Source organism: Aquarana catesbeiana, linkage group LG04 (genome assembly GCF_042186555.1).
Source record: "Aquarana catesbeiana isolate 2022-GZ linkage group LG04, ASM4218655v1, whole genome shotgun sequence".
Lineage (NCBI taxonomy): Eukaryota > Metazoa > Chordata > Amphibia > Anura > Ranidae > Aquarana > Aquarana catesbeiana.
Window position 1 is genome coordinate 490,067,449 of NC_133327.1, and position 24,322 is coordinate 490,091,770.

The window sequence follows — 24,322 nt, forward strand, 5'->3', positions numbered from 1 at the left end:
GATCTTTGCCTGGGGAAAGAATACCCTTTTCTGGGCTGTATCTATGATCAGACCTAAGTATTCTAATCTCCTTGACGGTTTTAAGGAGGATTTCTCCAGGTTGAGAATCCAACTTTGGTATTCCAGGTAGTTGACTGTGGTGATCATACTTTGGTCTAAGCGGGCTACCGACTGGTCAATCAAGAGCAGATCGCCTAGATAAGCTATAATCGTTATACCTTGGGCCCTTAATATGGCTAGAGGAGGAGCCAGGACCTTTGTAGGTGCAGTAGCTAGACCGAAAGGCAGAGCTACAAACTGAAAATGAAGATTTTCTACCTCGCAACGTAGACATTTCTGGGGAGTGGGGAAGATCGGCACATGGAGGTATGCATCCTTGATGTCGATTAACGCCAGAAGTTCTCCTCCTTGAGACTACTGATCGGATTGACTCCATGCGAAAAGAGCGGATATTCAGGAACCGGTTTAGATCTTTGAGATCTAGAATGGGTCTGACATCTCCATTTGGTTTTGGCACTGTGAAAAGGTTTGAATAACCCCAATCCCTGCTCTTGCATGGGGACCACTGAGATCACTTTTTGAGACAAAAGACGGTCCAATGCTTGAAAGAGAGACTTCTTTTTCTCTGGATCCTTGGGAACGTTTGATCTGAGAAAACGAGGAGACAAGGCCTATTGGAACTCTAGCTTGTACACTTGAGCTATTGAGGAAGTCACCCATTTGTCCCGACACTCTTCCTGACAGCCCCTTGAGAACTGCCAAAGTCTTGCCCCCACTTGAGCGAGTGGGGGCTCCCCTTCATAGGGAGGCTTTAGAATTCTGTTTTGTAGGTTTCCTCCCCCAGGACTTCTTTTGTCCTTGGGGTTGACCCTGAGGTTTACCTCTTGAACCTGATGGCGGAGGCCGTCGTGACTGCCTGGAGGCTGATGCCCCTGGCACTGGCGAAGGAGCTCGTTTAAATGAAATACGTTTACTCCTTTTCCTAACTGGCAAAAGGGTACTTTTCCCACTAGAAATTTTTTGGATGTATTTATGCAAATCATCCCCAAACAGCCGTTCACCGCGGAAAGGTAAACTAGCCAGGAGCTTTTTGCAAGGCGCTTCGGCTGACCAATTTTTCAGCCATAGTATTCTAAGCATATGTACCAGCCCAAGTGTAAGGCGCAAGGCCTGAAGAATAGAATCTCTCATAGCGTCTATTGCAAAACATAAGGCACCTGGTAGCTCGGCTAAATCCTGTGCCTGGTGATCAGGGATAACCTTGAGCACCTGTTTAAACTGGTCAAGGATTGACATGCACCAATTGCTGCCACCGCAAGTTGAGTCACTGAACCTGCCAGAGAAAATTTGTTTTTTAAACAGGAATTCCAATTTTGTATCCGATGGATCCCTAAGCATTTGAGCATTGTCTACCAGACAAATCAAACTTTTATTCACAGAGGATATAGCAGCGTCAATTGCTGGTATCTCCCACTTTTTAGTAAATTTTTCCTTCATAGGATAAAGTGTTGAAAACTTTTTGGGAGGAAAAAAATGCTTATCTGGGTGATCTCACTAAGAATACATAAGCTGTTCCAGCAGTGAATAGACAGGAAAGGCATGCACAGCTTGAGGAGGCTTTAGCGAACTCAAACAAGAAGTGGACTTATCAACCGACTCAGTTAAGGGTAGCATAAAAGTGGAGTGGACCTCATAACGAGATCAGAAACATTATCCGTAAGCACTGGCCCATACTTCGAGATGACCCGAAAGTTAGTAGGTTCATTGCTGATACCCCCTCAATCACCTTTAGATGAGCAACCTCACTAAAGGATAAATTAGTTCAGAGTGAGTTCAAAACTGCACAAAAACAATGTAGGCATTGTTCTATCCTGGGATCCTTCCCTTGTGGACACTGCTCCTGCTGCCCATATATAAGACGTGAAAAGATTTTCACCCACCCAAATGGGACAACCTTTAAACCGTCACATTTTACCAACTGTCAAACACGTGGCGTAGTGTACCTCATGTCCTGCGAATGTGGAGCACACTACGTTGGAAAGACCAAACAAGAGTTTCACCAGCGCATATCTAAACACATTTACCATATGCAAATTGGTAACCCATATGTGCCACTTGGGCGACATGTGATGGAAATTCACAACTATAGAATGCCCATAGTATCCTTCGTCGCGCTCGATCGAATTCATATACCAGTGCGAGGCGGAGACTGGAACAAAATTCTATTGCAGCACGAGCAGAGGTGGATATTTAAATTAAATTCCACCTTGTTCCCAGGATTAAACGAGGCCATTTCGTTTGCTCCATTCTTAAAAGGCTTTGTCTCTGGCAAAACACAATAGTCTTGTCCCTCGTTGGATTGACTATAATACAATACAGTCCAAAATAATAAAAACAATTGGCACTATTGACCATGTCCCGTCCCCCCCCTTTTCTTTCAATCCCTCCCCTCTCTCCTCTCCTCCCCCTGTGCTGATCCAATTGCACCTTCTACTATATTCTATCGTTTTTGATATTGCTGTTCTTTTCTATTCTTAAATTGATGGTGTGAAGATATCTATGCATGTGACTGATTTTTTCCTATTTTTTACTGAAGCTCCTTACATGGTTAGATATATTTAAGATATGCAACAATTATGTTAACTTTGAACTGTGAGGAAATGTCATCCTCACAATCTGTATTTGTGTTTTTTTTCCCCTTTTTGAATTTGCTTTTTTTTTTTTTCCCCCCACTGGGGGAGCTCTGGCACTCTCTCTGCTGTCATCCCCGGGGCGGGAGCGACCTGTGACGTTTCTTCCCGGCAAGGTGGGGGGGGGGGGAACGGACCTGCCCGTGTTTGGCGGCTCCTCCCCCCCCCCCCCATGTTTCCCCATTGGGCGCTTGGTTGGCCACCGGGCGCCGCGTTGGGGATTTTTCCCTCCTTGCCGGCGGCATTCCGGAACATCCTCGGATGCCTTCCGTCACTGCGCTTGCACGGGGCCCCGCGCAAGCGACGTGACGTCATAGACATCGCGAGATTTCGGCGAGGATGACGAGATTTCGGAGCCTTGCTCTTCCGGAACGCCGGGGAGACCACACTTGGCTGCCATGATGGCCGCCTTGCCGCCCATCGTGGGATCATCAGCGGATTGCGCACACCTGATGGATAAATGCAAGGTATACACACCCCCTTAATTATGGGTATAAAAACCTATACTTGATGTATGTTCTCAATCTCCTCCTATCTGGTGAACTGCAATCACATCCTGCTGTCTGCCATCACTCCTGCTGTGACTTTTGGCCATCACATAGTAAGTACACTCTCTAAGCCATGTGTTGCTATAGCATCGTTTTGCCCCAAACAGTCGGGGTTTACCGACCCCTATGATTGCTAATATACTTTTTGACCACTGATAATATATGTGGTCACATACTTTACAATTATATACTTTGTTTATTCTTAGACTGGTTGACTCAGGTTTGGATACCACCACCTGAGTCTTATACAGCTTATGACCAATCCCGGGTTGGCTAACAAGCAACAGTCTAGTTATATGGGACAATCTGATGCATCCACATGCGCTATTTAGCACTCTCTGAGGTAATAATAATATCTTGTTTTTTCACACTATCACCCCCCCAACGGTCCCCTTTTCCCTTTCTCCCTTTTTCTTTTCCCTCCCTCCCCCTCCCCCTATTCCCTTTCCCCCCCCTCACTGGCACTCACTTGCACTTATCATGCTCTTTTATATTCCATCACATCTAGATTGCATGCTTCTTCTCACCCCCTCACTTCTTCTCTTTCACTTTCTTTTCACTCCGTCACCATCACTTCTCTTTAGCACAGACAGAATACGTATTAATATCTTTGCAGTTTTGCTCCGTATATGGTATTTCTTTTTAAATATACATCAGATGAATATGGTTCAGAACCCCTTTTGGTTTGGGCCATATATATCATATTTACAATGCCCTTGATCCTTTAGTGGCTTTCTTAGCCCACAGATTAAATCTGACTATCCCAATATGGGCTTTTATTTATTATTCCTTGCAAATCTTCATCATAGGTGATTTGATGCTTCCCGGCCGGTCGTCTACATTAGCGGGCGGTGCTCAAAAGTGTGACCTCTCGTAAGCCACGTTGCTTCTCACCATCCTGGTCTGGGTTGTGGCGGCGGTAGAGGAGGTTGGAATCCTCCACTGGAGAAGGGGACAAAGCAATATATCTTTTAAAGGGATCTCCATGTGGGAATCTGTGTTTTCTGTTGGACATACCTTTACTTGGTAACTATACTGTATTGATGTATTATATAATCAATGTAGTTTATACTATATCTATATGAATGGAACATGTATATGTATATCAACTCTACTTTCGTGTTCTCCCTAGCAGACTGATCCTCTGAAGAAGACCCCAAGTATAGGGGTTGAAACGCGTCAGGTTTAATGTTCATGATATAAAGTATTGTTATGAACAAATGTCTGCATATGTATGTTCAGCTTATTATTCTTTTAAATAATTCCCACTGAAGCTCATTGTTTTTAACATTGATGGTTTATTATTATTCAATAAAATTGTTATACTTTTTTCAACTTTGACTATATCTGTTATTGTGCTGCCTAAAAACCCCAATGTGGGGAAACCTTCCTTCTTTTGTTCTAATTTTTAAGGGGTGAGCAGCAATCCTCTTTTCTTCTCCCTAGTGTCCCCTCCATTTTTTCGAGATTGGACCATCAACCTCAGATTGTGAAGCTGAAGGAGGTCCATCCGCATTTGACCCCTCAGAAGAGGAGTCATCAGCCTCTTCATGGTCCCCTGTGAGAAATTTGTCTTCTCCCGCCCCCAGTTCCTCTGTTTGAAGGTCCCGGGTAGTGGAAGGGGACCTGTCGCATTTTGTCCCACTCTGGGAAGATGCGATTAAGGTCGCTAACCTTTCCTCCAAACCTATCATGGCTGAGGAAAAAAAACTCTTCAGTAATATAGACATGGGCTGCAGTGTTGGAAACAGTTGCAACATTTGACGGCCCCGATGGCTCACTCTAACCATCCACCTCAGATCTCTCAGGGGAAGATGCCATTGTAGAGATGAGACTAAGCTTCTCAGAGATTGAGGGAGACACTTTTGAACTCTTTTTTGGGGTGTTTCTACCTCCCCTTTTGACCATAGCCTGATGCATAAATGCAGAGGTACTACCAGAAGGAATTGCACCCACTGCTTGAGCAAATAGTCCAGCAACTGCCGTTGCTAATAATGCTCAGCCTGATGCTTCGGTAAATGTGCCAAGGGAATGCCTGTGTCACCACTTACATGCCTCCTTCTGCTCTTGTGTTCCTGTCAGCTGCTGTCAGTAAATTTACTCCCGCTCTGGGTGTTGTCGCACGCTTACACTGCACCAAGCCACACCCCCCTTCGTCCTCCCACCGCGCCCCCCTTCCTCTTTTCAAAAAGAGCATTTTCCCACGTGAGAGCAGGCTACCGATCCGACGGGATCGGCGTGTGTGTGGGGGGAGGGGGCGGCGAGAAGAAGAGCTAGTGACAAACCGCCGTGCAGGGGCGGTGGAGAATGGAGCGGCATCCGCCGATCGTTCTGGCTTCCCCCTATTTATCCAAGGAGAGGGGGAGAGCTCCTTTTTATAGGGGGATCCACACCCCTGGACCTGTAAAGCACCTCCCCAGGAAAACTTTATAGCTGAAAAAACCAAAGCACTGGATACAGGGATCCAGCTCTCTAAAAAAGAGAAGCGTTACGGGCTAAGCCTCGTTTCTTCCACCACGAGGCCCGGGTACCATTCAATTCGGCCTAAAAAAGACACTTTGAATGGACCTAGTTGCATAGCCTGCCCCAGCAAGGAATATTCCAGTGGAGCATAGCACATCTTTACTCGTGACCAACACCTAAGACACTGGTGAAAAAACGGAGGTACTGCCAGTAGTGGGAGGGGTTATATAGGGAGTGGACTTCCTGTCTTGGGGTGTGCCAGTGTCCATCACCTACAGGTGGCCTATAACCCACATAGTAATTACTATGGCTCTGTGTCCCGTGATGTACGATAAAGAAAAGTGCCCCCTTGTCCTCTGTGATGACCTTAAAGAGAATAACTCAACACCAAGTTCACTATATGGACCACTTATGTATTTGTACATGTTGATCATATCCCCCCTTAATCTCCTCTTCTCAAGAGGGAATAGAATCAGTGGCTCTAATCTTTCCTCATAGCTGAGCTCCTCAATGCCTCTTATTAGTTTGGTTGCCCTTCTCTGCACTTTCTCCGATATTTTGTTTGTGAACTGGTGCCCAAAACTGAACTGCATATTCCAGATGAGGTCTTACTAATGATTTGTACAGGGGCAAAATTATATCGCTCTCTCTGGAGTCCATACCTCTTAATACAAGAAAGGATTTTGCTCGCTTTGGAAACCGCAACTTGGCATTGCATGCTATTGTTGAGCTTATGAGTTACCAAAATCCCCAGATCCTTCTCCACTACGGATCCCCCCAGTTGTACTCCCCCTAGTATGTATGATGCATGCATATTCTTAGCCCCCAAGTGCATAACTTTACATTTATCTATATTAAACCTCATTTGCCATACAGTTGCCCAATTAAACAGTGCATTGAGGTCGGCTTCCTCTAAGGACGTTATTCCACTGCATAGTTTAGTGTCATCTGCAAAGACTGAAATGGTACTTTTAATCCCAGACCGTATATCATTTATAGTAGGGGTCACAACACTGAACCTTCTCCTACTACGGATCCCCCCAGTAGGATCCCTCCTACTACGGATCCCCCCAGTTGTACTCCCCCTAGTATGTATGATGCATGCATATTCTTAGCCCCCAAGTGCATAACTTTACATTTATCTATATTAAACCTCATTTGCCATACAGTTGCCCAATTAAACAGTGCATTGAGGTCGGCTTCCTCTAAGGACGTTATTCCACTGCATAGTTTAGTGTCATCTGCAAAGACTGAAATGGTACTTTTAATCCCAGACCGTATATCATTTATAGTAGGGGTCACAACACTGAACCTTGGGGTACACCACTGATAACCCTAGACCATTCAGAGAAGGAATCATTAAAGTGATTGCAAACCTTTGTTTTTTCTAAATAACAAACATATCATACTTACCCTCTGAGCGGCGATCCCCTAGTGGTGGCGGAGCAGGAGAGCCTTTCTAGTAATTACAGCACACAAGTGGTCAGCCAAGTCCAGATCCAGGAATCGCCGGCCGGCCAAAGCGGGCTGTAAAACTTTGCTGGGCTAACACAAGGTCTCAGGGAGAGAGTAGTAACCTGCCGCCCATCTCAATACACCGAGATTCCTTGATTTATGGAGACAGAGCTGCATAGATAAGGGACTTGGGGACTTGAGGTCATGCGTCTCATAGTAGAAGAGGAACTAGCGCAATTATGTGAGATTCAAACTGAGATTGAGAAAAGTACTCAACTTCTCGAACCCTATAAACAGGATCAGGAATTTGAGAAATTCAATGAATCCCTAAAAAAAGAAGTGAAGAGGACTCAAAAAAAAAAAAATCAATAAACAGGAAAAGTTCAAGCAAAATATTGCAGACTGGGAAAAAGATAACGTTTTTGACCCTACTCTACAGAGGGGAAGAAGTCAAACACGTAGAAGTAGAAGCAGAAGGAATCTGCCAGCCTCTAAACATACCCAGTCCACAGACAGCGAAGAGGATACCCCAGCCAAGTCAGTCAGTTTTTCAGAAAGAGACATGGGAGAGATAGACACCTCAGACACTTCGCAGGGCCAGAATCCCAGTATTCAGCAAGCGAGGCGCAAACTTCCAACACAAAAAGAAAAAGAAAAGGGAAAAGAACAAAAAAGAACCCAAGGGAGCTAAGAGCCAATTCACGAAGAAGATAGAGGGGCCTGTCTCTGATACTGCACTCGAGGCCCCTTCTGTGGAATCCCAGGATCTGAATGTCATTAACCTGACTGATTTTCCCCTTAATAAACATCATAACTCCCTACTTAAGAGGGGTCTGTCCTTTTCTCCGAAATCAGCTATGAAAGAATTCGAAGTATTTAAGGATATTAATCTTTTCCTGCGAAAGGTGATATTCAGATCCTGGCATGCCAGTCGTGAAAATACACAGAAGGCTGTTCCAGCCAATCAAGAACAGGAAGCACTAAATGACTTAATATCCTTGCTGCATGAGAACTCAGACTCTGATTCGGAGGCCTCCATACACCCAGACATGACTAACAGACCTTCAAATCGGATTATAAAATCCTTAAAAATGCCCCCCATCTCCAAAAATAAATGGATAAGATTATTTGACCAAGTAAAAAAGGACCTTAGGAAAATAAATTGGGACTGGAGGGGCCTAGATAATTTATCTACAAAGGAAAGGCATGTGCTTAAAGAACTCCAGGAAGCACCCGATCTAGTCATAAAGGGAAGTGATAAGGGGGGGAACATAGTCCTTATGTCGGGACAGAAATACGAAGAAGTGATGCGTCAATTGATGGATACTTCTACCTATAGTAAACTCAGTGAGAATCCTTTTCCTGGGATTGTTCAGACCCTCAATGAAAAACTGACATTTGCATCAGAGAGCAACCTTATTTCCAAGAAAGAACTTCACTATTTAACAGTACAGGAATTTAATACACCGATATTTTATATCATTCCCAAGCTGCACAAATCCCTCACCAAACCCCCAGGTAGACCTATAGTCTCTGCTATTAAGGGACCCCGGAGAGGATTGGCAGATATACAGACGCACTGATTAAACCACTTGTTAGTGATCTGCCATCCTTTGTTAGGGACACGAGGGATGTACTTAGGGAAATTCGGGAGGTGGTCTTCCCGGTGGGTGCATTCCTCGTGGGGATCAACGTGGAGTCTCTCTACACGTCAATTCCCCATGAGTTGGGTCTCCGCGCGGTGGGCCACTTTTTGGAAAAAAGTTATCCATTACTTGCTGCTCAAAATGAGTTCATTCTCGAACTACTGGAGTTCACGCTGACCAACAATTGTTTCCAGTTTTTGGGCTCCTACTTCCAGTAGAGGAGGGGCACCTCAATGGGCGCCCCTTGGGCCCCCTCCTTTGCATGCCTTCACCTGGGATTATGGAAGGAGGTGGTGATTTATCCTTCGCCACTGTACCTCAGCCACAGTAAATTGTAGGTACATTGACGATGTTTTCATGATTTGGGGGAGCACCTCGCATCAGCTGGACATGTTTACATTAATGACAGAAACTTGCATTTTACATACACGTACCATCCTAACACCATTTCATTTCTGGACCTAAAATTCAGTATACAGGCTAATCGACTGGTGACAAAGACATTCCGTAAAAAAACAACTGCCAACACCCTTTTACAGGCGTCTAGCCATCATTCCCAAACTTTGATCCAGGGAATTCCAATTGGTCAGTTCCTGAGGATCAGACGAAACTGCTCCTCGGACGCTGACTTCCGAGAAGAGGCCTCTGAGCTCTATACACTATTTAGGGAAAGAGGTTATTCACATAGGTCTATCAGAAGGGCGAAAAATAGGGCCATAAATACCAAAAGAGAGGACCTGTTGACCGATGCACCTAAGGAAAAATGTGAACATAGCCCCCAAAATCCCATCAGAATTATTACTAGGTTTGGATCTCAGTGGGACCAGGTCAAAGAGGTTCTCACCAAACACTGGAATATTTTATCTGATGCCCCAATTCTGGGGAGATTTATTGGCGACCGCCCAGTGATGACAGCACGTAGGTCTCAAAATCTTGGAGATAACCTTTCGCATTCTGAATATATAAGATCTCCCAGCAAAAATTGGTTGACTGATCTCCCCCCCCCCGCATGGTAGTTTCCCTTGTGGTAAATGCTCTATCTGTAGATACGTGGCGAGGACAGATGTGTTCACTGATTCTGCAGGCCAAAAAGAATTTAAAATCAAAGAATTTATCAACTGTTCTACCACACGGGTGATCTATATGGTCACTTGCCCTTGTGGTAAAATCTATTTTGGTAAAACTAAAAGACAACTCAAAATTAGGATCAGTGAACACATACAAAGTATCCTCAAAAAAGACAACGAACGACCACTACCTCTACACTTTCTAACTGAACATGGAGGAGATCCAAGTGGTCTTCGAGTCAAAGGTTTCTACAGACTGAACCTCCCCCTCAGAAGGGGTGATTTTGATCATATACTATACCAAAAAGAAAAAATGTGGATTTATCTTCTAAATAGTCTTCAGCCTGGTGGCTTAAATAATGAATGTAATCTTGCAGTCTTTTTAGAACCCTAATTATTATTAGGGATTTATGGATAGAAACCTCTGTTTTTGCTATGTTCATACTATGCGGTATTGGATAGCCCCTCTTTAGTGCACAACTAGACCTAAATATAGTCTTGCTCGTCTCTCCCCTTTTTTATATGATCTTCTGACCCCCATTTTCCTCTTTACTGTCTCAACAACCATATAGAACTCATTGTGTTTGAGATATGAAGAGATATTATTATGCAGTTCTTAGGACCTTTAGCCCATTTCCAGCCTTTGTTTCATTATTATTATCTTTTCTCTCATTCACCTATTGACTGTGTGTCTGACAGTTTTGTGTGTGTATTAGGTGTCTTCATTTTCACAGTATCACTGAGTTTTTAGGGTTAACTTCTGAATGTGGGCAGTATGACTGGATCTCCTGGTAGCTAATTAGATTAAATTACTTCAGTATTTAGCTTCCTGTTTTCCAGTGCATCTCTAGCTCTGAAGAAAATCGCCTGTCAATTGAAACGCGTCAACTAGACGCCCCTACATTCACAGCACCCACCTGGAAACCATTCCATACCCCCTCTTGCCCTATTTTTCATCCCCCCCCCCACTTTTTCTCTGCTGCCAGAGGCATGGATGTCTCCACTGGAAGAGTGTGGACCCTTGGGATCTTCACACATTCTTAACAGCGGCTGCCCAAACAGACATTCATTCATTTATCCCCATACACAGCAATCTGGGTACGATCACGGAGTGCCATACCTCCGCTCTGACCTCTTTCACACAAGCTCTGCTCCCAACGCTGTATGGCTGCAGTGCCTGGTGTCTGAGAGGAAGCGTCCATAGAGCAGTGTGTGTTAGCCCAGCGAAGTTTTACAGGCCGCTTTGGCCGGCCGGCGATTCCTGGATCTGGACTTGGCTGCCCACTTGTGTGCTGTAATTACTAGAAAGGCTCTCCTACTCCGCCACCACTAGGGGATCGTTGCTCAGAGGGATGTGTTTACCTTTCACCAGTGGCTCCTGCAAATTGAAGAGATAAGCTGTACTTCCTCCTACACACAGGACTACCATTGCAGGAGTGCAGTGAAGGTATGTTTTATGTTCCGTCCAAATGCTCTACCTCATGCCGTTCATATTGACTTCTCTCACTGACTTTGTAATATAATGATGGTACGGCAAGCTAGAGAACTTCCAGTATTTTTTCCAAGGATCCATGCTGAATAACTGGGGGGGTATACGGGTAATGTGTCTGTCTGCACAGTATCCTGTGAAAAAAATTCGACTCAAACGATGTAAAGAGGTGGATATCTATTCTGTATCAGTGCAGTGTGTGCAGGGAACCAATAGGTATAGTCCTCTTGCACACCTAGTGCTAATAGAGCTTGTGCAAATGAACCTTAAAGTGCTATAGTGTCACTGTGCAACCCGTATCAAAAAATGTAATCGTTAAAACATGTGTATACCAACAATATGTGTATACAGACAACAAATAATAAATATCACAAAAATAGCATATCCAAAAAAATTTTAAATAAAATATATGGATAAAGAAAGTGCAAATATTGCAAGGTGTATATATATGGACACAAAGTGAAAAACTATATAAAATAAATAATGTGCAAAAAACGCATCAGTGCAACATAAGTGTGTGGCATCACTATATATGACCCAAATAGAAAATGCCACTAGAAATATAGCTGCGTGAAGTCCAAACCAAATCTTTGCAAATACAATGAAGCATATGTGCCAGTGCAGACTCAGAGGAAATATTCAGTGATCCTTTTAAAATCCAAATGTGCAACAAACACTCGGTGGGGTGCCGAAAGAGAGAGGGTGTTTGTCCTCTTCGTGCTCAAACACACGCAGATAAGTAGTGGCCCCTTACCTTGCGGCAATGGGACAACCGTAGTTATAAAATCTGAATTAGGGGATTGGCGCTGTTCACTAGTATGAGATAAAGAGATCCACTATAAACAAACTGCTACTCCAAGGAAAACATTTTACCCCAATTATAAATGAATGAAAAATGTAGCACAGTGTAAATGCTGTTAGAAAAATAAAAATAAGTGCTAGGAATGGTCACCAAAATGTGCAGACTACCCAAAGTAAAAAAGAATATAATACATAAAAGATATGTAAAAAATGGAACTCCAAACAATGAGTGATCGGTCAAGTGTGTGTAGAAAGTGGTTGTCAGAGTCCACTGAGAATGAATGATGTTTATGCAATAAAAAGTGCGATAAAAAATATAAGTGAGTTATACCTAAGAGTGGGGGCAAACACACTGTTGCCCACTATAAATAAGTGTGTATACTGGTGTAGCCAAATATTAAAAAATTATATTGTTTGGAAAAAATGTGTTGAAAAAAAGTGAAAAAACACAAAACAAAAATAAAAAACAAAAAAACAAAAAAACATAGGAAAAAAACAAAGTCCAGGTAACCACAAAATTGTTATCAAAAAGCAACACAAAAACAACAAGTGCCGTGAATATTAGTTCTGTCGTTCAGTAAAACAGTTCTAGTGCAACAGGCTAGTGCATCTTCAGAGGTTACAGGTAAGTCCGTCCCAATAGTTGTATACTGTCCAGGGTGGAGTCCCCTCTAGTGCCCCCACTCACCAGAGCGCCCAACCCCTGCAGGGGTAATGAGCATGTAGATCCAAATCTGATGATCCAATCGGTCGGTGTCCCCCTCACCACCTTTTATCACTTGTGTCACCAGATCGTTCTCAGAGGACATCCATCCGGAACAGTTATCATGTGCAGGGAGAAGAGAAGAGCCTCATAGTGTAATTCCGAAAGTAAATTTATTAAACTTAAGCTCACAACAGGAATAAATAAAATCCGAAGATTAAAACAAATAGAAACAAATGGCACTCTGCCGGCTGACTCCACGTGAGAAGCCGCAGACAGAGCAGTGTGAGCGGCGTGCGTTCCACAGCCGTCTGCCGATGCCGGAAGTGCAGGACAACAACGAAAGGCGTGGTCTCTTGGTACGCATACGTCTTTTTATCCTTTCGTTGTTGTCCTGCACTTCCGGCATCGGCAGACGGCTGTGGAACGCACGCCGCTCACACTGCTCTGTCTGCGGCTTCTCACGTGGAGTCAGCCGGCAGAGTGCCATTTGTTTCTATTTGTTTTAATCTTCGGATTTTATTTATTCCTGTTGTGAGCTTAAGTTTAATAAATTTACTTTCGGAATTACACTATGAGGCTCTTCTCTTCTCCCTGCACATGATAACTGTTCCGGATGGATGTCCTCTGAGAACGATCTGGTGACACAAGTGATAAAAGGTGGTGAGGGGGACACCGACCGATTGGATCATCAGATTTGGATCTACATGCTCATTACCCCTGCAGGGGTTGGGCGCTCTGGTGAGTGGGGGCACTAGAGGGGACTCCACCCTGGACAGTATACAACTATTGGGACGGACTTACCTGTAACCTCTGAAGATGCACTAGCCTGTTGCACTAGAACTGTTTTACTGAACGACAGAACTAATATTCACGGCACTTGTTGTTTTTGTGTTGCTTTTTGATAACAATTTTGTGGTTACCTGGACTTTGTTTTTTTCCTATGTTTTTTTGTTTTTTTGTTTTTTATTTTTGTTTTGTGTTTTTTCACTTTTTTTCAACACATTTTTTCCAAACAATATAATTTTTTAATATTTGGCTACACCAGTATACACACTTATTTATAGTGGGCAACAGTGTGTTTGCCCCCACTCTTAGGTATAACTCACTTATATTTTTTATCGCACTTTTTATTGCATAAACATCATTCATTCTCAGTGGACTCTGACAACCACTTTCTACACACACTTGACCGATCACTCATTGTTTGGAGTTCCATTTTTTACATATCTTTTATGTATTATATTCTTTTTTACTTTGGGTAGTCTGCACATTTTGGTGACCATTCCTAGCACTTATTTTTATTTTTCTAACAGCATTTACACTGTGCTACATTTTTCATTCATTTATAATTGGGGTAAAATGTTTTCCTTGGAGTAGCAGTTTGTTTATAGTGGATCTCTTTATCTCATACTAGTGAACAGCGCCAATCCCCTAATTCAGATTTTATAACTACTGGATCACACCTTTGGGGCTTTCTTTATCTGGGGGGCTGCAGTTCAGTCACAAGCCCGTCCTAAGCGCAGAACACCACCATATACGTTTTCTAATGGGACAACCGCATAGAGTGTAAATGGAGGAGATGGTCTCTCTTTGAGGTCCCCGGGGCCGGAGCCGATGGTCCCTGCGCTTTAATCCCTCAGTACCAGCATCAACAATAGCAGAGTTAACATATGGAGGAACAAAAAAGGGGGATGCCAGATAGTGTAGTATTTTGAGCAAGATGATACTTTTATTCAAGTTAACAGCATGTACTCACATGGAGCAGTTGTACATCACGTGTATATCCTACGAGCGGCGAGCTCATCAATCCAGATCTGTGTCAGTGCCTATCCCGTCCCTACGCGTGACGTCACTCAATCACGTGACTTCATCCCCTGATGACGAAGAGGACAAACACCCTCTCTCTTTCAGCACCCCACCGAGTGTTTGTTGCACATTTGGATTTTAAAAGGATCACTGAATATTTCCTCTGAGTCTGCACTGGCACATATGCTTCATTGTAGATTGAGTGACGTCACGCGTAGGGACGGGATAGGCACTGACACAGATCTGGATTGATGAGCTCGCCGCTCGTAGGATATACACGTGATATACAACTGCTCCATGTGAGTACATGCTGTTAATTTGAATAAAAGTATCATCTTGCTCAAAATACTACACTATCTGGCATCCCCCTTTTTTGTTCCTCCATATGTTAACTCTGCTATTGTTGATGCTGGTACTGAGGGATTAAAGCGCAGGGACCATCGGCTCCGGCCCCGGGGACCTCAAAGAGAGACCATCTCCTCCATTTACACTCTATGCGGTTGTCCTATTGCCGCAAGGTAAGGGGCCACTACTTATCTGCGTGTGTTTGAGCACGAAGAGGACAAACACCCTCTCTCTTTCGGCACCCCACCGAGTGTTTGTTGCACATTTGGATTTTAAAAGGATCACTGAATATTTCCTCTGAGTCTGCACTGGCACATATGCTTCATTGTATTTGCAAAGATTTGGTTTGGACTTCACGCAGCTATATTTCTAGTGGCATTTTCTATTTGGGTCATATATAGTGATGCCACACACTTATGTTGCACTGATGCGTTTTTTGCACATTATTTATTTTATATAGTTTTTCACTTTGTGTCCATATATATACACCTTGCAATATTTGCACTTTCTTTATCCATATATTTTATTTAAAATTTTTTTGGATATGCTATTTTTGTGATATTTATTATTTGTTGTCTGTATACACATATTGTTGGTATACACATGTTTTAAGGATTACATTTTTTGATACGGGTTGCACAGTGACACTATAGCACTTTAAGGTTCATTTGCACAAGCTCTATTAGCACTAGGTGTGCAAGAGGAATATACCTATTGGTTCCCTGCACACACTGCACTGATACAGAATAGATATCCACCTCTTTACATCGTTTGAGTCAAATTTTTTTCACAGGATACTGTGCAGACAGACACATTACCCGTATACCCCTCCACATATTTTTCTCTATATCTTGTCTTACTGCACACTACCACATAGTTACACTTTACTGGATTAGCGCAGCACTTTCGTTTATATATTTTTTACATCATCTATGGGTTTTGTTTGATCCCATTCAGTGTTTGCAGCTGTCCATATGCACCACTGTTCTCCAAGGTAGCGCAGGAATAATTTATACAAACATGCTGAATAACTGGTCAGCGGCTTCAGTGGTTTCATTTACATTCATTGTTTTTGGCAGGATCTACTACATCTACTTTTTCAAGTGAAACTACGTCACAAGTGGCACATACATCCCAGGTTTTTAGGGCATATGGAACTTGCATTTTGGTTTCCCAATACCTTATTATTACTGCTCTGTAGCCTGGGTCTTGCCTTAGTAGCTGGTTTAAATAGGGGGGGGGGGGGGGGGGTGTTTGGGAGTTAATGAGGAGGGTGTTTGGTGGTGTGTCTGTTGTTACTTATTTATGTTACTTCATCCAGCGGTGGAGGTAATGTATGTCTACTTACCATTGTGGGTGGAAATAATTTATATTCACCAAATCAATTGTTCCATTTTCTAATTTTTCACAGCCTGTGTGTTCCTCTCTGAAGAATCCTGTCTCTAGACCCTCTGGTCCTTTTTTTTCACGTTATGCATTGGTTCAGAGGAACCTACCTACTTGCTATAGTTTTATTTTAGCAATCAAGTATTTGGCTTAGTGTCTGCTAATAGGTATGTAATTATTGTGCAAATTGTGCTGATTGCACACACACCGATAGCCTACTCTGACACGTACATTTACTAGGAGTTTTCCTGACCTCCTCTTTGCTTTAATATCATACTTACCTCCACTGTGCAGTTCGTTTTGCACAGTAGGGCCCGAACCTCATCTTCTGGGGTCCGAGGCTTGGATCAGGCTGATGGTGAGGGCTGGAACTTGGCGCTGGGCGTGATGACGTCACTGGTGGGTTGTAACGGCTTTTCGGAGCATGCGCACTGGCAGATGGGACTCAGGGCGTGCTCCTTTGTCAAGCTAGTGAGACTTTGGCTAACAGATTCTATTCTTATATGGAATTACCTCAAGAACTGAAGTTGATATGTAATGTCATGTTAGTTCTGTTGAACCACAGGCGGTTAACAGTCTGTTGATATCTATATTATTTTAGCTCTGGGTATTTCATGTTGGAAAGTATGTCACATCCTTTCCACTAGATGGCAGTGTTCCAAGGCATATATAAGGCTGTTATCAGCCAAGTCTCACTAGCGTGTCCTGAGTCCCATCTGCCAGTGCTCATGCTACGAAACACCGTTGCAACCAATCAGTGACGTCATCACACCCGGCACCGTGTTCCAGCCCTCACCATCGGCCTGATCCAAGCCTCGGTTTTATCGCCGTGGTCCCAGAGATCCTGCTGGCTAGGATTTCTCCCCCACAAGCAGAAAAATCAGCTGTTCAGAACGCCGCACTGCAGTGAATGCCACGCCAGTGTGGATGGACTCGTGCCTTACTTCTTTAACCTCCATGTAAGTGGATAATGCACCTGTATCGCATTAAAATGTTTGAAGTTCTAACCTAGAGGCGCCTGTGTTTCTCTTCTCATTTGCATATCTGGAGTCTGCTTTCAACTTCCCCCTCAAAGGCTGCCAAGGTTGTCTTGGACTGCTAAAAGTAATCTATACAGGTCTCCCCTCTTCATCTCTCCCCCTCCACATATACTGAGTATCCACTTCAAGGACTTATTGGTGGACTAATGTATTAAATCTCATATTATTTAGCAGCGTCACTACCCATTTTTTTAACCTTTTTAAATATAGGCACCGCATTGGCCCTACGCCAATCCAGTGGTACTATTCCAGTCATTAATGAGTCCCTCAAAATTAGATACAATGGCTTTGAAATGACAGAGCTCAATTCTTTTAGGGTTGAAAATATTTTTATTAAGAACAATCAATATACAGTGGGGCAAAAAAGTATTTAGTCAGCCACCAATTGTGCAAGTTCTCCCACTTAAAAAGATGAGAGAGGCCTGTAATTGTCATCATAGGTATACCTCAACTATGAGAGACAAAATGTGGAAACAAATCCAGACAATCACATTGTCTGATTTTTGAAAGAATTTATTTGTAAATTATGGTGGAAAATAAGTATTTTGTCAATATCAAAAGTTCATCTCAATACTTTGTTATATATCCTTTGTTGGCAATGACAGAGGTCAAACATTTTCTGTAAGTCTTCACAAGGTTGTCACACACTGTTGCTGGTATGTTGGCCCATTTCTCCATGCAGATCTCCTCTAGAGCAGTGATGTTTTGGGGCTGTCGCTGGGCAACACGGACTTTCAACTCCCTCCAAAGGTTTTCTATGGGGTTGAGATCTGGAGACTGGCTAGGCCACTTCAGGACCTTGAAATGCTTCTTATGAAGCCACTCCATTGCCTGGGCCATGTGTTTGGGATCATTGTTAAGCTGAAAGACCCAGCCACGTTTCATCTTCAATGCCCATGCTGATGGGAGGAGGTTTGCACTCAAAATCTTACGATACATGGCCCCATTCATTCTTTCATGTACACCGATCAGTCGTCCTGTTCCCTTTGCAGAGAAACAGCCCCAAGGCATAATGTTGCCACCCCCATGCTTCACAGTAGGTATGGTGTTCTTTGGTTGCAACTCAGCATTCTTTCTCCTCCAAAACACGACGAGTTGTGTTTCTACCAAACAGTTCTACTTTGGTTTCATCTGACCATATGACTTTCTCCCAATCCTCTTCTGGATCATCCAAATGCTCTCTAGCAAACCTCAGACGGGCCCGGACATGTACTGGCTTAAGCAGGGGGACACGTCTGGCACTGCAGGATCTGAGTCCCTGGCGCCGTAGTGTGTTACTGATGGTAGCCTTTGTTACGTTGGTCCCAGCTCTCTGCAGGTCATTCACTAGGTCCCCCGTGTGGTTCTGGGATTGCTCACCGTTCTTGTGACCATTTTGAGCCCACGGGGTGAGATCTTGCGTGGAGCCCCAGATCGAGAGAGATTATCAGTGGTCTTGTATATCTTCCATTTTCTAATTATTTCTCCCACAGTTGATTTCTTCACACCAAGCTGCTTGCCTATTGCAGATTCAGTCTTCCCAGCCTGGTGCAGGTCTACAATTTTGTTTCTGGTGTCCTTCGACAGCTCTTTGGTCTTTACCATAGTGGAGTTTGGAGTGTGACTGTTTTAGGTTGTGGACAGGTGTCTTTTATACTGATAACAAGTTCAAACAGGTGCCATTAATACAGGTAATGAGTGGAGGACAGAGGAGCCCCTTGAAGAAGATACAGCTCTGTGAGAGCCAGAAATCTTGCTTGTTTGTAGGTGACCAAATACTTATTTTCCACCATAATTTGCAAATGAATTCTTTAAAAAAATAGACAATGTGATTGTCTGGATTTGTTTCCACATTTTGTCTCTCATAGTTGAGGTATACCTATGATGACAATTACAGGCCTCTCTCATCTTTTTAAGTGGGAGAACTTGCACAATTGGTGGCTGACTAAATACTTTTTTGCCCCACTGTATATAGGCAGGGCATTCAATGGTAGAATGGGACAACGGGTCAGTCTAATGGCTATCGCCTACAATCAGGCTTGTGTCAACAAACAATTCTTTTAGGATCCGTGGGTGGATGCCATCTGGTCCAGGTGCTTTATCCACCTTTATCCATGCTCCTTTGAATACACAGAGCTGAAGAAAGTAATAAATATTGCCTTCTCTCTGTCCCCAGTCACCCACTCTAGATTATTTTGTAAAGGGCCTACATGCTTAGACCTGACCTTTTTACTATTAATATATTTGAAGAATTTTTGGGGGTTTGTCCTACTACCTTTTGCAATCTGTCATTCGTTTTGAATTTTTGCATCCTTGATTTCCTTTTTACATATTCGGTTATATTCTTTGTAACATTTAAATGATGAGTGTTCCTTCATTTTAAGATTTTTTGAAAGCTCTTTTCTTATTATATTTAACTTGGGCCGTGAGCCACATAGGTTTTATTTTTAGCCTTTTAAACTTATTGCCCATGGGAATATACTTTGAAGTGAGTTCACATACAGTCTTTTTGAAGAATTCCCATTTCTGTTCTGTGTTCATCGATGTCAATATTCCCTCCAAGTCTACGTCCTGGAGAGCAGCCCTCATCCTTGGAAAAGTTGCTCTGTTAAGGTTAATGCCGCTTACACACGATTGGATTTTCCGACAACAAAACCGTGGATTTTTTTCTGAAGGATGTTGGCTCAAACTTGCCTTGCATACACACGGTCACACAAATGTTAGCCCAAAATTCTGAACGTGGTGACGTACAAGACGTACCACAAGCCGTGAAAAAGGAAGTTCAATAGCCAGTGCGGCTCCTTCTGCTTGATTCAGAGCATGCATGAACGTTTGTGCGACGGACTTGTGTACACACGATCGGACTTGTTGTCGGAAAATTTGAGAACCTGCTCTCAAACAATTGTGTGCAGAAATTCCGACAGCAAATTTTCTATGGAGCATACACATGGTCGGACTTTCCGACAACAAGCTTACATAGAACATTTCCCCTCGGAAAATCTGACTGTGTGTACGCAGCATAAATGTTTTTATCTTTCCCATATGTGTTTTTTGCTTACAGCTAACAAAAAATGAAATCATGTTATGGTCACTGCTACCCAGATGTTCCTTTATATGAACATTAGTAATAAGCTCTATATGGTTTGAGATTGCCATGTCCAACACAGCTTCATTCCTAGTTGGGGCCTCAATAAACTGGACCAGAAAATTGTCCTGTAATAGGTTTATAAATTTTTACCCTTTAACTGTGCCAGCAATGCCATTACTCCAGTCAATTTCCGGGTAGTTAAAATCCCCCATTATTATCACCGTCCCAGCCCTTTCGATCTGTGCAAGGAGCTGAGTCTCCACCTCCTCATTAACATTGGGTGGTCTATAACAAACTCCAATGATTAACTTTGAATTACGCACATCTATATGCAGTTCCACCCATAATGCTTCAGCTACATCACACTCTCCATCAATTACGTCCTCATTCACACTCGCTTTGAGATCACATAGAGACAGACACCGCCACCTTTCCTTTTTACCCTGTCTCTCCAAAAGAGTGCATAGCCAGGAATAATAATAGCCCAGTCATGTGAGTAATGAAGCCAAGATTCAGCAATACAGATTACATACAGTTATCTAAGCTTTGCTAGCCATCAGTACAGCGCATGGAAACCAGGGTCTCTCTATTGAGAGGCTTTGGAAGCAATGAAAAATTGTAAACTTTCTTTGTATTTATGGAGACAAACGGATACATTCTGTTTAAAAAAGCCTCTACTGTGCATCACCCCGAAATCAAGTTTTTTCTTTTTTTTTTCTATCAGGAGGTAAAATGTTTATTGACATTCAAAATATGCAAACCAGAGCAATCAACAGACAGAGAAAAGAATGATCAGTGTGTACAGCCAAATAAACTACAAAAGAGTAAAAGTGGGAAAATGTAGCAATAAAGTCATATAAGACCATATGTAAGACAGTAGATCTGCTTGGACATAAGCTTTCAAAAAAGATCAGAGAAAAGACCACCCTATAATATAGACATGGCAGACAGATCTGTGCGACTATGGAGCACTGCACTCATGAGACTTAGGCGGTTGACGGGTGCAAACTCTGGGGCAACTCTGCATATAAACCAATCATCTTACAGGTTTTAATTGAACAAGCTGAAGTTAGAAGCTGATTGGTTGCCATACACAGCTGCACCAGAGATTCTAAGTGCTCCAGGTTTAGAAAATTTGCCCCTTAGGCTCGGTTCACACTGGGACGACTTGGGATCCGACTTGTCGCCCCTCAAGTCGCCCCAAGTCGCCCCAGAAAGAGATTCACATGAGAGTGAATGGGAGCGTCTTAAATGACACTACTGAAGTCGCTCCGACTTCAGAGCGTACTCCCTGTACTACTTGGATCCGACTTGGTAGGCGACCTGTACCATAGAAATCAATGGAAGTCGCCTCCAAGTCGGATCTCTCTGTAAAGTCAAGCGACTTTGCAGGGAAAACCCCTCCCTCCCCCCCTCCCTCCTAGAGAGCTGATTGGCCACAGGCAAAGTCGCCTGTCATGCAGGCGACTTCAAGTCGCCTTGTAATTTGCTAAAGTCGCGTCGAAGTCGCGTCGAAGTCGCGTCGAAGTCGCCGTGCAAAGTCGCGCTGAAGTCGTGTTGCCCCAGTGTGAACCGAGCCTAAGTGTGAAGGTAAATATAACAAATTTATATAGTACCAAGTCGAGCGGGGCAAGGCCAGGGGTAGCCAACCAGGCTTCCCAAAGTTTATCAAACCTGCTAGGGCACCAACAGTGTAAATACATTAACCTATCATATCACAAGACAGTTCCCATATTCCACCTCCAGTCCTCCACAAATCGTGAGAACCTCCAACTTCCAAGATAAGAGAAAGGCCTTGGGCGCCTTAAACAGGGCCTTGGAGAGGGCTTCCAATACAAAAGCATCTTGGGTAACATTGTCTAGGATTCCCAATAGGCACTGCTTTGGGTCAAGAGAAAAGGTGGTTTGAAACACCGGGTTAAGAGTAGTCCAATACTAGTGTAATTTTGGGCAGCAGCATAGCATATGGATGAGATCCCCATGTTCTGTTTGCACCTGCTACAAATTGGATCCAGTTCCACCCCCATAGTATACAGTTTAGCGGCGTGCCCTAAGCAGCATACATAATTGTGATATGCGCATAGGCGTGCACAGCATATTCATATTGCATTAGGGTGTACACCCCAAAGCTCAAACACGCATGCGTGTGTGTGTCTACATATATAGAACACTGACATATTGATCTCCCTGCCGATGCAGTGAAAGAGAAATGCAACAGCACTTCTCTTATGGCAGAGCAGATAAAAAGAATATCTTTCCCATCTCCCTGCCTGCACACAAAGGGGTGGATTTACTAAAGTGCAAATAAAGTGCAGTTGCACTCTGCAAGAGCAGTTGCTCCAGAGCTTAGTAAATGAGCAAAAGCTCTGCTGACTTCCATCATTCAATCACGTGCAAGCAAAAATGCTTTTTTTCAAATTTTCCTTGCACTTAATTAGGTATTCTTTGCAACATGAAGATTTACCTCAAATACCAAGCTCTGGAGCAACTGCTCTAGCAGAGTGCAAGTGCACTTTGCAAACTGCGCAGTCTATTTGCCTCTGGTAAACTCACCCTGAAGTGATAATGCTAATGCGCACAAGATGATTTGGGCTGTGCACACGCCTATGGATAGGCGATTAGAAACATTTAAAGAGCTGAGCTGAACTGACTGTAGTGCGGATTCCCATTGGTCCTCCTCAGAGGGCCCAACATCTCGTTCCCATTTCTCACTCGCCCTGCTCGGGTGTCCCTCCAAAAAGTCCGACAGTAGCATACTATAGCAGTGGGACATAAACCCCCTGTTTGCAAGTGTTTAAAAAAAAAGGGGTAGGGGAGGAACGCCAGAGGTCAGACAGTCCCTGAGTGGAGACCGCATATTTTAAACTGTAGGTAGTAGAACAGCATATTTTCAGGCAAGTTAAACCTAGAATGTAAATATCGAAAGGTATACAGTTTGGTCCATTTATATTTGGACACGGGCACAATTTTCATACTTTTGGCTCTGTTTGCCACCAGAATAAAATTAAAACAAAACAATCCAAATGAATTTGAAGTGCAGTCTTTCAGCTTTAATTCAGGGGGTTGAACACAAATATCAAGTACAAATTTTAGGAACTGCATCCATTTTTATACACAGTCCCCTCATTTTCAGGGCTCAAATGTAATTGGACAAATAAATATAAATCATAAATAAAATGTTCATTTTTAATATTTTGTTGAGAATCCTTTACTGTCAATGACCACCTGAAGTCTGGAACCCATGGACATTACCAAAGATTGGATGTGCAGACTATAACATTTTTGTCGGATGTGAACTCAACGTACGGTTTTCATTTCATTAGTACGGTTTTTGTACGGAAAAAAAAAAAAAAGAGCAAGACTACGCATGTTCAGAAATGAAAAAATACATACAAAACTATTCAACACATTACATCACTTCTGATATTGTATTCTGTTGTCCGAAAATTTTCGTATTCTCAGTAACCTCTTCACTTTCGACATGAGACTAGCATGCCACAAAAATCAGACGTTCGGTCAACCGAAAGTCTTATGCCGCGTACACACAAGCGGACTTTTCGACCTAAGGGCCTGGTAAGCTCTGCGACGGGGCCCGCAAGGTGTCAATTTCGCCAATAAAAGCGGTGAGATTGACTTCCTTTTCTAGACCCATCGTACCCGAGTCACGTTCAAAGTCCGCCGTAACTCCGTCGAAAGTCCGTCGGGAAGACCTAGTCTGCTGGAAAGTCCGGTCGTGTGTAGGCAAGTCCGTCCGTCCAGAAAGTCCGCCGGAAGTCCATCGGGAAGACCGTCGGACCTAGTCTGCCGGAAAGT

At 43.3% G+C, this 24,322-nt stretch overlaps 1 protein-coding gene across 2 annotated transcripts in view; it reads right to left on the minus strand.

Annotated features, from left to right (window-relative positions):
- Window positions 1–24,322, minus strand: part of SLC30A6 (solute carrier family 30 member 6) — a 139,148-nt gene that overhangs the window by 77,460 nt on the left and 37,366 nt on the right. The window lies entirely within an intron of this gene.